Source organism: Anomalospiza imberbis, chromosome 5 (genome assembly GCF_031753505.1).
Source record: "Anomalospiza imberbis isolate Cuckoo-Finch-1a 21T00152 chromosome 5, ASM3175350v1, whole genome shotgun sequence".
Lineage (NCBI taxonomy): Eukaryota > Metazoa > Chordata > Aves > Passeriformes > Viduidae > Anomalospiza > Anomalospiza imberbis.
The window spans coordinates 1,651,321-1,663,947 of record NC_089685.1 but is presented as its reverse complement, the minus strand read 5'-3'; the positions used below and the strand labels follow the sequence as shown (position 1 = coordinate 1,663,947).

Below are 12,627 nucleotides of genomic sequence, written 5' to 3'. Positions count from 1 at the left end.
TAACATTTTAATAGTACGGTAAATGTGGTTTTGTAGTTAAAATAGAACCTCTGTGTGTGGGTTTTTTTTTTTTACTAGCTCAAGAAAGGGATGAGATAATCAAGAAACTCTTCACACAGAGATAACAGCGGCAGGACACATAAAGAATTACAGCCTCCTTATCGGAAAATACAAACATTCTTCCACCTTCTCTCCGTCTTTATGGAACCACCAGGATTAAGGGGAAGAAGTTGACAAAAACCAGAAAAATTCTTAATTTGCAAGGAATTTATGCATCACGTAGGAGATGTATGAATATGCACCGGGCTGTTGCTTTTAAGGGTTATTCCTTTGTCCACAAGGCGTGGTTTTGGCAGCTCAGTGCCCAAAAACAGCCGGACATCCGTAATTCTTTGCTTTTTATTGTCTTGCGATTGTCCTAACTCTAAATTTTTATTACTCTAATTGTATTATTATTTTAATAACTATTTTATTATTATTAAACTTTTAAAAATTCTAAAACCAAGTGATTGGCGCTTTTCACATTGGGAATGAGGAATTCCTGGCTGGGCTGGAATTGCCAGAGCAGCCGGGCTGCCCCTGGATCCCTGGAATGTCCAAGGCCAGGCTGGATGTGGCTTGGGATATTGGGAGGTGTCCTTGGACACTGGAGGGTCTTTAAGGTCCCTTCCCACCCAAAACATTTCCACAATTCCATCTCGGGTGGAATTTCCAGTTCGAAGGTTTTTTGGAATCCCTTCAAAATCCTCTGTCAAACCCCCTGTGATCAGTAGAAACCACATGGACTCAAGAGTGGGAATTCCATCCTTCAGATTTGTTTTCAATCCGTTTTTGATCTGAATGAGACCCTAATCTCTTTTTTCACCTTTGAATTCCACAGGTGTGAAATGCCATCAACAAATCCCAAATGAGTCCGTGAATGAAGCGCTGCTTTTTTCTAACTTCCAGCACCTCCAGGAATGTGAATGAAACCTTGGCAGCTCCTCTGCTGCTCAAAGCTGCTCGAGACAGGATGAAACTGCCAGGATTTCCTTTTTTTTTTTTTCTTTTTTTTTTTCTTTTCTTTTTCTTTTTTTTTTTTTCCTCACTTTGAGACTTTTTGGGCTCTCTGACTCCAAACTGGAGATCCCAAAGTTTCAAATTCTTACCTGGGGGCTGGAAACGGAGATTGGTTGGAGCTCAGGACTTGAAAACCTGGAAACTGAAGCAACAAGAGCCGGAAATTTTTGGATATCTCGAGGGTTTTGCCTGCAGATAGAAACCCTTACGTCTCTTGAGGAAGTCATACCAAAATCTGGGCACTTGGAGCCTCCTATATGACATTTCCAGGTATTTTGGCTTGGATGTTCTGACAGGAAATAATTCTTTGGGGGTTCTCTGAGAGCCTGGAAACCCAAAGGTTTTGCTGAGCTCTTGCTCTGTATTTAACTGAAGTTCATTATGCCCACACCTGACTAAATAATTTGGTGTTTTCTGATCTCTCTTTGGGTAGAAACCCTCCAAGTGACTTCCTTGATCTTCCATCAAGCCCTTTTAAAATGCTTTCTTTTCAAATAAAAATCACCTTGGCTCATTAGCAGCAAACAAAGCTGATTTCTCTTCTTTCCTGGCACTTTTTTAATATTTCCAGAGGATAATTTCTGCTTCCATCTCCTCAGCTTTGCACAGGTCAGGATAATGGGTTTTTTTCTGCTCCCTTCACTAATCAGCTCTTGCTACTTTTGGCCTTTTAATTTTGCTTTCTTGGAGCTTCAGAGGAAGGTTTTGGGGAGGAATTGAGGTGGTTTTGCTGCCACAAAAATGCAGCACCTTGGCTCTAAACTGCATTAAAGTCACACAACAAATCAGGCTTTTTTAAGTGCTCCAGTGTGAAAATAACCCCAAAATGTCAGCTCGGGAAGCTTTTGGAGTTTTTTTTGGCCCTTTCCTCCCATCCTGTCCCTTATTCCTCGGGAGAAGAGCCTGACTCCCACCTTGCTCCATCTTCCTCTCAGGGAGTTGTGGAGAGAGATTTAATAATAAAATTCACTGCCATTAAAATTAAAATTAAATTCATTCATAACTCAGTTCACATCAATTCTGTGACATCCAAATAAATGACTAAATTATGTTAGAACAAAGACAAATTAATATTAATAAATAAATATATGTATATAAAAGTAATTTAAGAATCAGTTCACCTTCACTGGTACGAATCTGTGACGCTCCAAGGTTTTGGGATGAGCCCTGACAGCAGTTTGAGATCCTGACTTCTGGAATTAAGGGAAAACCCAGAATTGTGGTCTCTTGGGATGTTGGGTGAAGGATCAAGAATCCTTCAACTGTGCCCAAGAACCACAATTTGAGTGATCAGTAAGAAAATGAGAGCAGGGAATTCAGAATCCCAGATTTTTTTAGTAGTCTGCCACTTTTCCCAGCCTTGATTCCACAAAGAATCAATTTTTGGTTTTTCCTTTGGGTGCAAACCCAGGGATAAGGGAAACCAGACAGAGCTGCTTTGTCCTGTGTGAAAAATTCTCATTTTATCTCCAGGAAATCATTTTTAAGCCTGTTAAATGGGGCAAAATGTGATAAAACACCAGGAAATTTGACTTTGTGACACAGAGAGGTTGTGGAAATTCCATCCCTGGAAGAGGCATCTGGAATGACCTGGATTTTCTGTTTTCCCTCTCTGATTTTAGGAGCGGAGAGAAGATGAATCCTGATGATTTATGGGTTTGGAGCACCTTGAAGATTCCCAGTGTGGGAGGCTGATCCTGGGTTTTAGTGGGATTTAAAAACTCAATAAACAGCATGGAAAAGATGCACTCAAACATCTCAAAATTATTTTCCTGAAACCCCAGCAAGGTGAGATCCCTTACCTGGCTCCTCTCCTTCCCACTCCCATTCTTGAATCCCATCCTGCTGCTTTTCCCGGGGAAAGATGAAGAATTCCTTGTGGGATTGGCTGTGCAGACAAGGCTGGACCTCTCCTCATTCCCTGGACCTGCATTCCCTTCAGGATAAAAATGAGATTTGGAACCCGTTGGGAAACGATACTTAGGGTGAACTTGTATGGGGGTTTATTCCCTGGATTTCATCCCAAATTTCTGGGAAGTGAAGGGAGGGCAAGAGGGAAGAGCACCCTGGATTTTAGTGGGATAACAGCCAGCTGTGGGATTTGGAATGCTGAGTTGAATTCTTTTTTTAGGGATTTCTACCCTCAGCTCTTCAGCAGCTTGTTATTAATTCCATTTTTTAGTGGGTTTAGCTGGGGAGACTCTCCCACAACATTCCCAGAGAAGCTGTGGCCGCTCCTGGATCCCTGCAAGCGTCCAAGGCCAGGGCTTGGAGCAGCCTGGGATAGTGGGAAGTGTCCAGAGGGTGGAACTGGAGGAGGTCAAGGTCCCTTCCCACCCAAACCATTCCAGGATTCCACCCCAGCCAAGCTGAGGACACAAACAGAGACTCAGCCACATCGGGAGGGGAAAACCAGGGAGCAGATCCTCGGATTTGGATTTCTCCCCGTTGTTTTCATTGCCCTGGCAGGGGTGAGTATTTATGGGGAAAAATTAAATCCTTTTTGGTGCCTGAATCCCAAACTGATCCAACCCAGAGACAGCTCCTGTCCTAAATCCCTCAGCTCCAAAACTTCCCATCTCAGCTCCTTCACCTTCTTTTGGAAATTTGGGAACACAACAGGAATTCCAGAGGTACAACCCCACTTCCACTGGAACTGTCCCAAGCCCTGGAATTTTGCAGCTGGAGGAGTTTTTCCTTCCTCTCTTGGGAAGATTTTGTGGTTGTTGGCTTTAAATTCCCACTTTTTGTGTTCCGTCAGGTCACTTAAAAAGAACCAAAATAAACCCAGAGATATTTTTAGGTGCTCTTGAAGGGCTGAGTGTCCTCCCCTTAAATTGTCACCTTCTTGGGATTATTTATTCCATCCAAAATTTCCAGCTCCCCCAGCTCTTCCTGCTGCTCCCTCCTCAGCCGAGAGGCATATTCCCCAGAGATTCTTTTCCCCAGGAATTCCAGTTATTTTCTAAAATGTGTCTCATTTTTGGAGCTTTCCTCAGCTCAGCATTCCAGAAATTATTCCTGTTTCTCTGGATGGAGTGGAGAAATTCCTGTTATCCCCAAGCATTTAATTTTTCATGAGATCCAGGACATTTTTTTTTTCACTCCTGGATTTTTCCCTGAGTTTTTCCCTTGATCCAAAGTTCCAGGCTCTTTTCTTTTCATCAATTTTAAAATTCCCCCCATTTTTTTTTCCTTTTATTTTCCTCTGCCAAGTTGGTTTTTTTTTGGGGGGGGGGATGAATTCCAAATTTTTCTTGCTGCTCCAACTGCCTGTGTGTGTTGGAACTTGTCAAAAATAGTAAAGCCTAAAACCTGCAAGCATATTTTGGGGGAAAATTTGAAATAACTCTTCTTTTGTTTTATTTTGGGTTTTTTTTGCATTTTTTTGTTTTAAACCCTCTCCCCCTTCCTCCTCCTCATTCCTTAAGGCTGTTAAATTTGACATCCCTGTAAATGAGCTGGAAAAACTCCAAACTGAAATTCTTTTCCCTTTGGAAAACCTCCCTGAATCAGATTTGTCTCTCCATGCTTTAGGCAAGTGACTTTCCAGAGGTGATTGATGGGAATCTTTTCCATTAAAATTCCCTAAAAACGTGCAAGGAGGAGGAAAAGCGATTTTTATAATTTTTTTACTGTTTTTTTTTTCTTTTCCTTGTCTAGAAAGTGAATCAAAGCCATCTATATCCAAACATGTTTGGATTTGGAATTTTTGCCTTCAGTGGGATCCAAGGAAACCATCCCAAAAATGTTTTTCTCTGTGCTTTGTGGTTTTTTTTCTTTACATTTTTCTCCAATGTTTTCTGCTTTTGCCTCCCACGTTTTGCAATTCAAGCTCTTTCCAACCTCATGGAACCAAACTTTGGTTTCAGTTCACTGCAAGATGTGGAGGATTTGGAAAATTTGGGAATTCGAGCTCTTCCCGACCTGAGTGCCATGTCCAGGAATTCCTTGGACCGTTTCCTTTCCCTTTTCCATTTTCCCTTTTCCCTTGGGGCCAGCAGACCCTCACACCCTCATTCTAAAACACCTCTAATTAATCTAAATTGACCTTCCTTTCATTGAAGACCACTACTCTTTGTCCTACCACAAATTTGTTCCCTTTTTTTCTTTTTTTTTTACAGGCCCTGGAATCTTCACCTGAAACAGATAGCAAGGGAAGAAAATTCAATTTATGCTCTTGCTGGAATTCTCAATTACCTGGAATTTTTCCCTGAATTCCCTTCTACAGGTGGGGAAATCTCAAGGACCACCACATCTAGACAGGGGTGGCCTCCTGAAGGTCATAAATCCTGGGAAAGGAGCTGGGAATGGGTAGCTCCATGTTTAACCCCTCAGCTGCCAGCACAGCCCCTCCCTCCTCTCATTATTTCCCTAAAATGAGGAATTTGAGATTTATTTCTGGTGATAGTGGGAGTTTAGGGTGGGTTATGGATGTTATCCCTGTTTCCCTCGGTCTTTTATTCCCTCTTCAATTGTCCATAAATTACTCCAGTTTTCCATAAATTACTCCATTTTTTCATCAGTTACTCCGGTTGTCCATAAATTACTCCAGTTTTTTATAAATTACACCATTTTTCCATAAATTACTACATTTTTACATAATTTACTCCAGTTGTCCATAAACTATTCAATTTTTTTTCATAAATTACTCTAGTTGTCCATAAATTACTCCATTTTTACATGAATTACTCCATTTTTAAATAAATTGCTCCATTTTCCCATAAATTATTCCACTTGTCCATAAATTACTCAATTTTTAAATAAATTACTCAATTTTCCCATAAATTACTCAGTTTTCCCATAAATTATACTCCTTGTCCATAAATTACCTTTTCCCCCTTGACTCCCAGGGTTTCCCTGCAGCTCAGCCTCAAGGGAATCCCATTTTTATGTGGATTTTCCAGGTTTTCCCAGCCCCCACAGGCACTCCAGGTGGCACTGTCAGTGCTTTGGTGTTGTTTTGGATCTCGCCACGATGCACAGGCAGCATTCCCAAGCAGTTCTCCCAGATTTTAAAAACCCAAATCACGGAATCATGGGATGATTTCGGTTGGAAAAGACCTCACGGATCATCGAGTCCAATCCTAAATATCCTAAACCACGTTGTCAAGTGTTACATCCAAGTTGTTTTTGTGGACACTTCCAAGGATGGAGACTCCACCATTTCCCTGGAAAATCTGTCCCAATTCCTGACCATACAGTGAAGGAATTTTTCCTAAAATCCAACCTGAACCTCCTCTGGCACAACTTGAGGCCTTTTCTCCTCATCCCATCACAAGATTCCTGGGAGAACAAGCCCAACCCAAAACTTCCTTCCAGGGAATTTTGGGATTTTCCCTTGTGCAAGAATTGAGTGGCAACAAATGAAACCAAGGATTGAGGTTGGAAACCAAGGAGAGGAGATAAAAAGTGGGATTAAAAACCTGTGGAAATCATCGCCACAGGACTTGGAGAAGGTTAAAAAAAAATCAGTGGTTAAAAAATTTAAAGATTCCCAGAAGTTCCTACAGGGTGGTGAATGGAAACACATTCCAAGGTGCATCCAGGAAATCCCTGGATTATGGAAGGATGGAGCTTCTCCAGGTGCTTTTCCTGCTCTTCCCTCGAGGGAACAAACCCCGACCTCCTCCCGTGCCTTTCCCTCATCCCTCGCTCCCAACATCTGCTGCTCTTGCAGGAATATTTCCCTGGCACCAGCTGCAGCTCCCTGGCAGCATGAGAGGCAGCAGGGTTGACTCCCAGCTCCTTGATTTTTCCCAGAATCTGCAGGATTTCCAGTGTGTCCCGGAGTGCTCAGCTCCCTTTCCATCTCTGGTGAGGCTTCAGAGGATGAAGCATCTCAAAAAGGCTGAATTTTGGATGCTCCCCTTTTGTCTCCCGTGGAGCAGGTGAGTGAAAAATGGGGAAAATCTCTGGAAAAACGGGAGGAAAACTCTGTTGTAGTCCCTGCCCTCCAAAGTGAGGACACGAGATAAGGTTGGGATTCTGAGTCTGGTTGGAATTGTGCAAAAAAAAAAAAAAAAAATACTGCAAAGGAGGGAAAATGAGATTTATTCTTTTCTTGTTACTGGGGTTTTTATACTGTGACCTTCTCATGAATTTCCAGGCTGGCAAATCTGACTTGGAGCAAAAAATATCTGGAAAGGGACAAAAAAAAAAAAAAAAGAGAAGAGATCTGTGAGGTTTTTAAATATTCCTTGGGACACTTGGATTCAGGAGAGTGATGAAAATTTAGGGATAATTTGCCTCCCTCCTTGCATTAAATCAAATCCTGCAGCTTAATATTTACAGGGAAGATAAAAATGTGAAGTGGAGGCTTAAAATCTCATCCATAGGAGTGGCTCTGGTTATTTTTAGGGATCGCTGGCTGGTTTTTCCATTGGATGAATCAGAATTCCAAGCTGGCAGCAGCTGGGGTCCTGTGCCGTGGCTGGGGTGGGTGATTGTCACCATGAGGGGACAGTTTTGTGTCCCCCACTTTTATCCTTCTCCAGTTATTTTTATTCCAAAGAAACAGGCTCAGCCTGATGTTGTTCCATGGCAGAAATGGGATTTTATCCCTCTGTTTTCCATCTAATTCCCCGTGGAACAGCCACAGATTTAATCCCATGGAAAAACAAAATCCAAACCCCAGGAAGGGCTGGGGGCAGAGGCCACCCTTTGCAGGCAAGAAAGCAAAAAATTGTTTCTTTTATTTTATTCCCATTATTCTTTTCCCTTTCCAATTATTTTAATCCTGGCAATATTAATATTATTTAATACTATGAATATCCTAACAGTATTAATATTATTAATACCCTGGAAATAATGATATTATTATTAATACCCAGACAATATTAATATTATTTCTTTAGGGACAGACTGGAGGTGGCACTCAGTGCTCCGGGCTGGTGACAAGGGGGGGATTGGGCACAGCTTGGACTTGGTGATCTTGGAGGGCTTTTCTAACCTAAATAATTCTGGAATTCTGTGGAATGTGATCCAGAGGATCCTTCCAGAGCTCTGGGAAACTTGCCAGGGGAAGGGGAGATTTTTGGTGTTCGTGATGAGCAAAGTGGGACCTGAGCAGCTGAACCTTCTGGAAGCTCCTGAGATGCTTCCAGCAGGGAATTCTGTGCTTGGAATGGGGATGCTCCAGCTGTGGGGCCAGGGTGAGTGGGATCCATGGCTCAGATCTGAGGGCTTCCCTCCCCATCCCACATCACTTCCCAGCCTTTCCCCAGGATCCCTGTGGAGACAGAGGGATGGCTGACACTTCCCAAAACTTCCATCCAAATGTCCTGGAATGAGAGGAGGCTCTGAGGTCTGGGAATGATCAGGCTGGGAATAAACGCCATCCCAAAAAGCAGAATGGGCGAAATCACTGCTGGATTGTGACCAAAATTGTGGCCAAAAATTCCCAACGCGTGGAATTGCAAATCCCATCCCTTCCTGGAGCTCACGGGGCAGAGCAGCCTGGGGAAAAAGCTTGGGAAGAGGTGGAAAAATGGTCTTTGGACGACTTGGAAATGGTTCTCATCAGCAGCTCCTCTGCTGGGCTGCAGGGGAATGTTTTTGGGATGTTTTTGGGACATTTTTAAGAGCTGGAGTCCTGTTGATTTTGGTATAGGAATATCTGCACATGATGGATTTCCCTGTGCCGGACTCCAGAATTGGGAATGGATCCCATTAAAAGCTTCAGCTGTTTCAACTCTTCTGATTTTCTCTTCAGCTGAATTATGGGGTTTTAACAGCAGAATTTTGACCAGAATGTTGACTGCTCCCCAGTTTGGAGTGACCCAGCCTGTGGAGCAATCCTGTGGGAATGGGATGAATCCAGACCTCGTCACTCCCTGTGACCACGATGGCTCAAAACCACAAATTCTCATGGATTTCCCTCTTTTTTTTTTTGCCATTTTACTCCCCACAAGGATCATCCCAGGAGGACACCACTGGGAATGTGCTCCAGGACTGAGGCCATAACCTTTTGGTCTCAAAAACATTGAGAGAAGAGGCCATGATTGGGTTGGGAAATTGAAAAATTGGGAAATTTGGATCTCAGGCCACTCCTGTGCTCAGTGACCAAACTGAGGTGGCTTTTTCATCCCTGTCAAGGTTTTTGTCACCTGCCCACCATGGAATTGCCATCTTCCTCTGCACCAGTGAAGCTCTGGGACTGGCAGCAGCACATCCCAGCCTGGAAATCCCAGAATTCCAGGATTACTGAGGGGGAGAAGCCCTCCAAGGTCATCCAGTCCAAGCTGTGCCCAATCCCACCTTGTCCCCAGCCCAGAGCCCTGAGTGCCACCTCCAGGAATTCCTTGGACACCTCCAGGGATGGGCACTCCAAACCTCCCTGGGCAGCCCCTGCCAATTCCTATCAACCCTTTCCATGTGGAAATTCCTGTTCCTGGAGTCACTCCCTCTGGATTCCACACTGGGATGTTTTCCCTTGTTCAGATTCCCAGACCTCTCCTCCATTTCTGGTCTAAATCTGCTTTTATTTTCCACGTTGAAACATTCCCAGTGAAATCCTCCAACTTCCAAATTAAAACCCACTTTTCCTGTGTGATGTAGATCACCCTAAATTGAGAAAACCCAAAAAGGTCCTCAGTGCTCCAAAGGAGATCCTTGTTGGATTTTAATTTTCCATTTTTTTAACTGAAATTGATGGATGCTCCAAAGGAGATCCTGAAGTGATTTTTCTTTTCTATTTTTTTTTAATTAAATTGATGAAGAGTGGGAATGTTTGGAATTGTTTGCCATGGATCCCGTGCAGGGTCACACTTTGATGAGGTGACCTCTGGCTCCTGGAATTCATATCCAGCTGTACATTCCCTGGAATCCAGCTGGGCTTGGATTCACCCTGGAGATTCAAAAAGCTGAGCAGGGAACCAGGACTGGTCCCATCACCTCATTCCTTAATTACTTTTCCAGAGATTTGGAGAAATCCCCTTCTCCCAGTCCACATGCATGGGGGGCTGCTCTTGTTTCCCTGGATCAATCCATGGGTTGCTCTGGGTATTTTTGGCTGGAAAAGGAGCAAGTTTTGGCATGGCCATAAATAAGTGAAAGGGGTCTGTGGGGAGAACCGGTTAAACCAGCAGTGGGGAGGAGGACACTTCCCCTAATCCCATTGACACCCCTGTTGTGGGGTTGGTCATTCCAAGCAATATTTCATCTCCCTGTTTTCCATAAAAAAAGGAGGGAGAGCTGTTTTTTTACATTGATAAAGTGACAGGACACAGGGAATGGCTTCCACTGCCAGAGGGCAGGGATGGATGGGATCTTGGGAATTAGGAGTTCCTGGCTGGGCTGGAATTGCCAGAGCAGCTGGGGCTGCCCCTGATCCCTGGAATGTCCAAGGCCAGGCTGGACACTGGGGCTGGAGCAGCCTGGGACAGTGGGAGGTGTCCCTGCCATGGTAGGGGTGGCACTGGAGGGGCTTTAAGGTCCCTTCCAACCCATTCTGGGATTCTAAACCACTTTTGTTGGGCTTTCCATGGAGCAAAGTGGGAGATTCCAGCAAGGGAGACGACTGGGAACACAATTTTGGACGGGAGCAAAAGCCACTCCAGCCATCTGGGGGCTGAGTTTATCAAAGGAGAGCTTTATCTTGAAGTGGGACTGATAAGAACCATCCCATGAGCTGGAAATCCTCAAAGCTCCACAGGGCTGAGTGAGACCTTGTGGAGCATCTTCACTCCAGCTGTTCTTGGTGCCATCTCTCATCCCAAAAAAATCATTTTTGGGTCTTTCCTGCTGCTTTCAGGGCCTCAGGAAGACCAGTGGGACAGAAACGGGGGCTGGGGGCCTTCCTGGTGTTTTTCTAGAGGTGCTTTCCGATCAGAAAATGCTGCTGGACCTTTCCCAGCTTTTATCTTATGGATGAGGTGTGGCTGCCAGGACTTTTTGCTCAATATGAAGCCAGAATTCCAGCAGATGGAAGCCCTTCCCTCTCCAGAGGGGTTGGCATTCTGGGAAGTGGTGAATGCTCCTCTTTGCTTGCCTTGCCTTGCTCCCATTGATTGCTCCCAAATATTTCTGATTGCTTCAGGAGCTGAGGAGCCTGGCTTGGAAGCCTCCCAAATTTGCTTCAGCACAGTTTATTTTTATGGTTTGCATTTGGCCTGAGTTTGATGTTCCCCCTCCTGGTTTTTTTTGGGTTTGTTGGGGTTTTTTTGGTTTTTTTTTGTTTTGTTTTGTTTTTTTTTTTTTTTTGACAATTAAAGAACTCGTTTTGTTCTTCACCCTTACCCTGGGCCTTTGATGGAGCCTGTTTGGCTCCGGGGTTTGGGAATAAAAGCACGGAATTGTTCAGCTCCAGGTGTTCCCATCACACCTGTCAAAAGTCCAGCATAAAAATTCCACATGGCCCAAGCCCAGATCCATGAGGAAAAGTCACCTATCCCAATATTTATGGACAGGGACACCTCCCACCATCCCAGGCTGCTCCAAGCCCCAGGGTCCAGCCTGGCCTTGGACATTCCAGGGATCCAGGGGCAGCCCCAGCTGCTCTGGCAATTCCAGCCCAGCCAGGAATTCCTAATTCCCAAGATCCCATCCATCCCTGCCCTCTGGCAGTGGGAGCCATTCCCTGTGTCCTGTCCCTGCAGGCCTTGTCCCCAGTCCCTCAGCAGCTCTCCTGGAGCCCCTTCAGGCCCTGGAATGTGCTGGAAGCTCTCCCTGGAGCCTTCTCCTCTCCAGCAGCTCCACATCCTTCTGCTGTAGGGTGTCCCCAACTGCCACTTCTCCACCTCTTCCCAACCCCTGCAGGATTAAACCCTGCTGTACCTGGGTTAAAACCAGAACTCCTTGTCCTGCAGCATTTTGGGCACTTGGAGTCCCAATCCTGTCGGGAATTGTGCTGGAGATGCACAAAGAGCTCCTGATTGCCCCACTCCAGGTTTGGGAGTGGATTCAGTTGCTGAATGCAGATCCAATTGCAATTAAGCCTATTCAGCTCCCTAATGAGGCATTCGGGGCTTTAGGAGGTTTAAAGGGTTTAATTAGGCTCAGTTGTTAAGCCTGAGTTTATGGAGTGCTCCTCTGAAGCCTGGGATTAGCATCAATCCCTAAAACTGGAGTCATCGTGGAGAGCTTGGAGGCAAAAATTATCTCAGAGGGAGGAAAAATTGTGAATATTTATGGACAGGAAGCAGTTAATTCCTGGGGTTTTCTGCTGGAGTGGGGGAACATCAGCTCAGGTGATTTCCCTGCAGGCTCAGGCCGGGAAGAGCAAAATTCCACCTCTCCCAACTTCTAAACCCATGGATATTTGAACACCTGGAAGCTGATGGATGATTTAAATCTCTTCTAACAGCTGTTTGAGGCACTCATTTATTAATGGGGCTGTGCTGATCCTTTGGCCTCACCTGGAGCCAGGTGGGGCTGGGATTCCCTGGAATTTTTTTCCATCTCAAGCCAATGTGTTCCTGTTCACCCTGGAGGCTCCTGGTTTTTCCTTTTCCTCTGTCCTTGACCTTTTTGGCCCGTTTAGCTCCTGGCCAGAGGATCTTTAGGGATGGATGGGACCCACCAGGGTGAGATCTGCTCTTCATCAGCTCTGGAATTCCCAGCACCCCG

The 12,627-nt window shown here is 44.8% G+C and overlaps 1 protein-coding gene across 1 annotated transcript in view; it reads left to right on the top strand.

The window, feature by feature from the left end:
* The first annotated feature begins 11,963 nt into the window (after positions 1–11,963).
* LOC137473586 (collagen alpha-1(VII) chain-like) overlaps positions 11,964–12,627 on the top strand; it is an 87,043-nt gene continuing 86,379 nt past the window's right edge. Inside the window, exon 1 of the mRNA XM_068189367.1 lies at positions 11,964–12,426. The gene's annotated coding sequence lies outside the window, so the exon portion shown is untranslated. The remainder of the gene's footprint in view (positions 12,427–12,627) is intronic.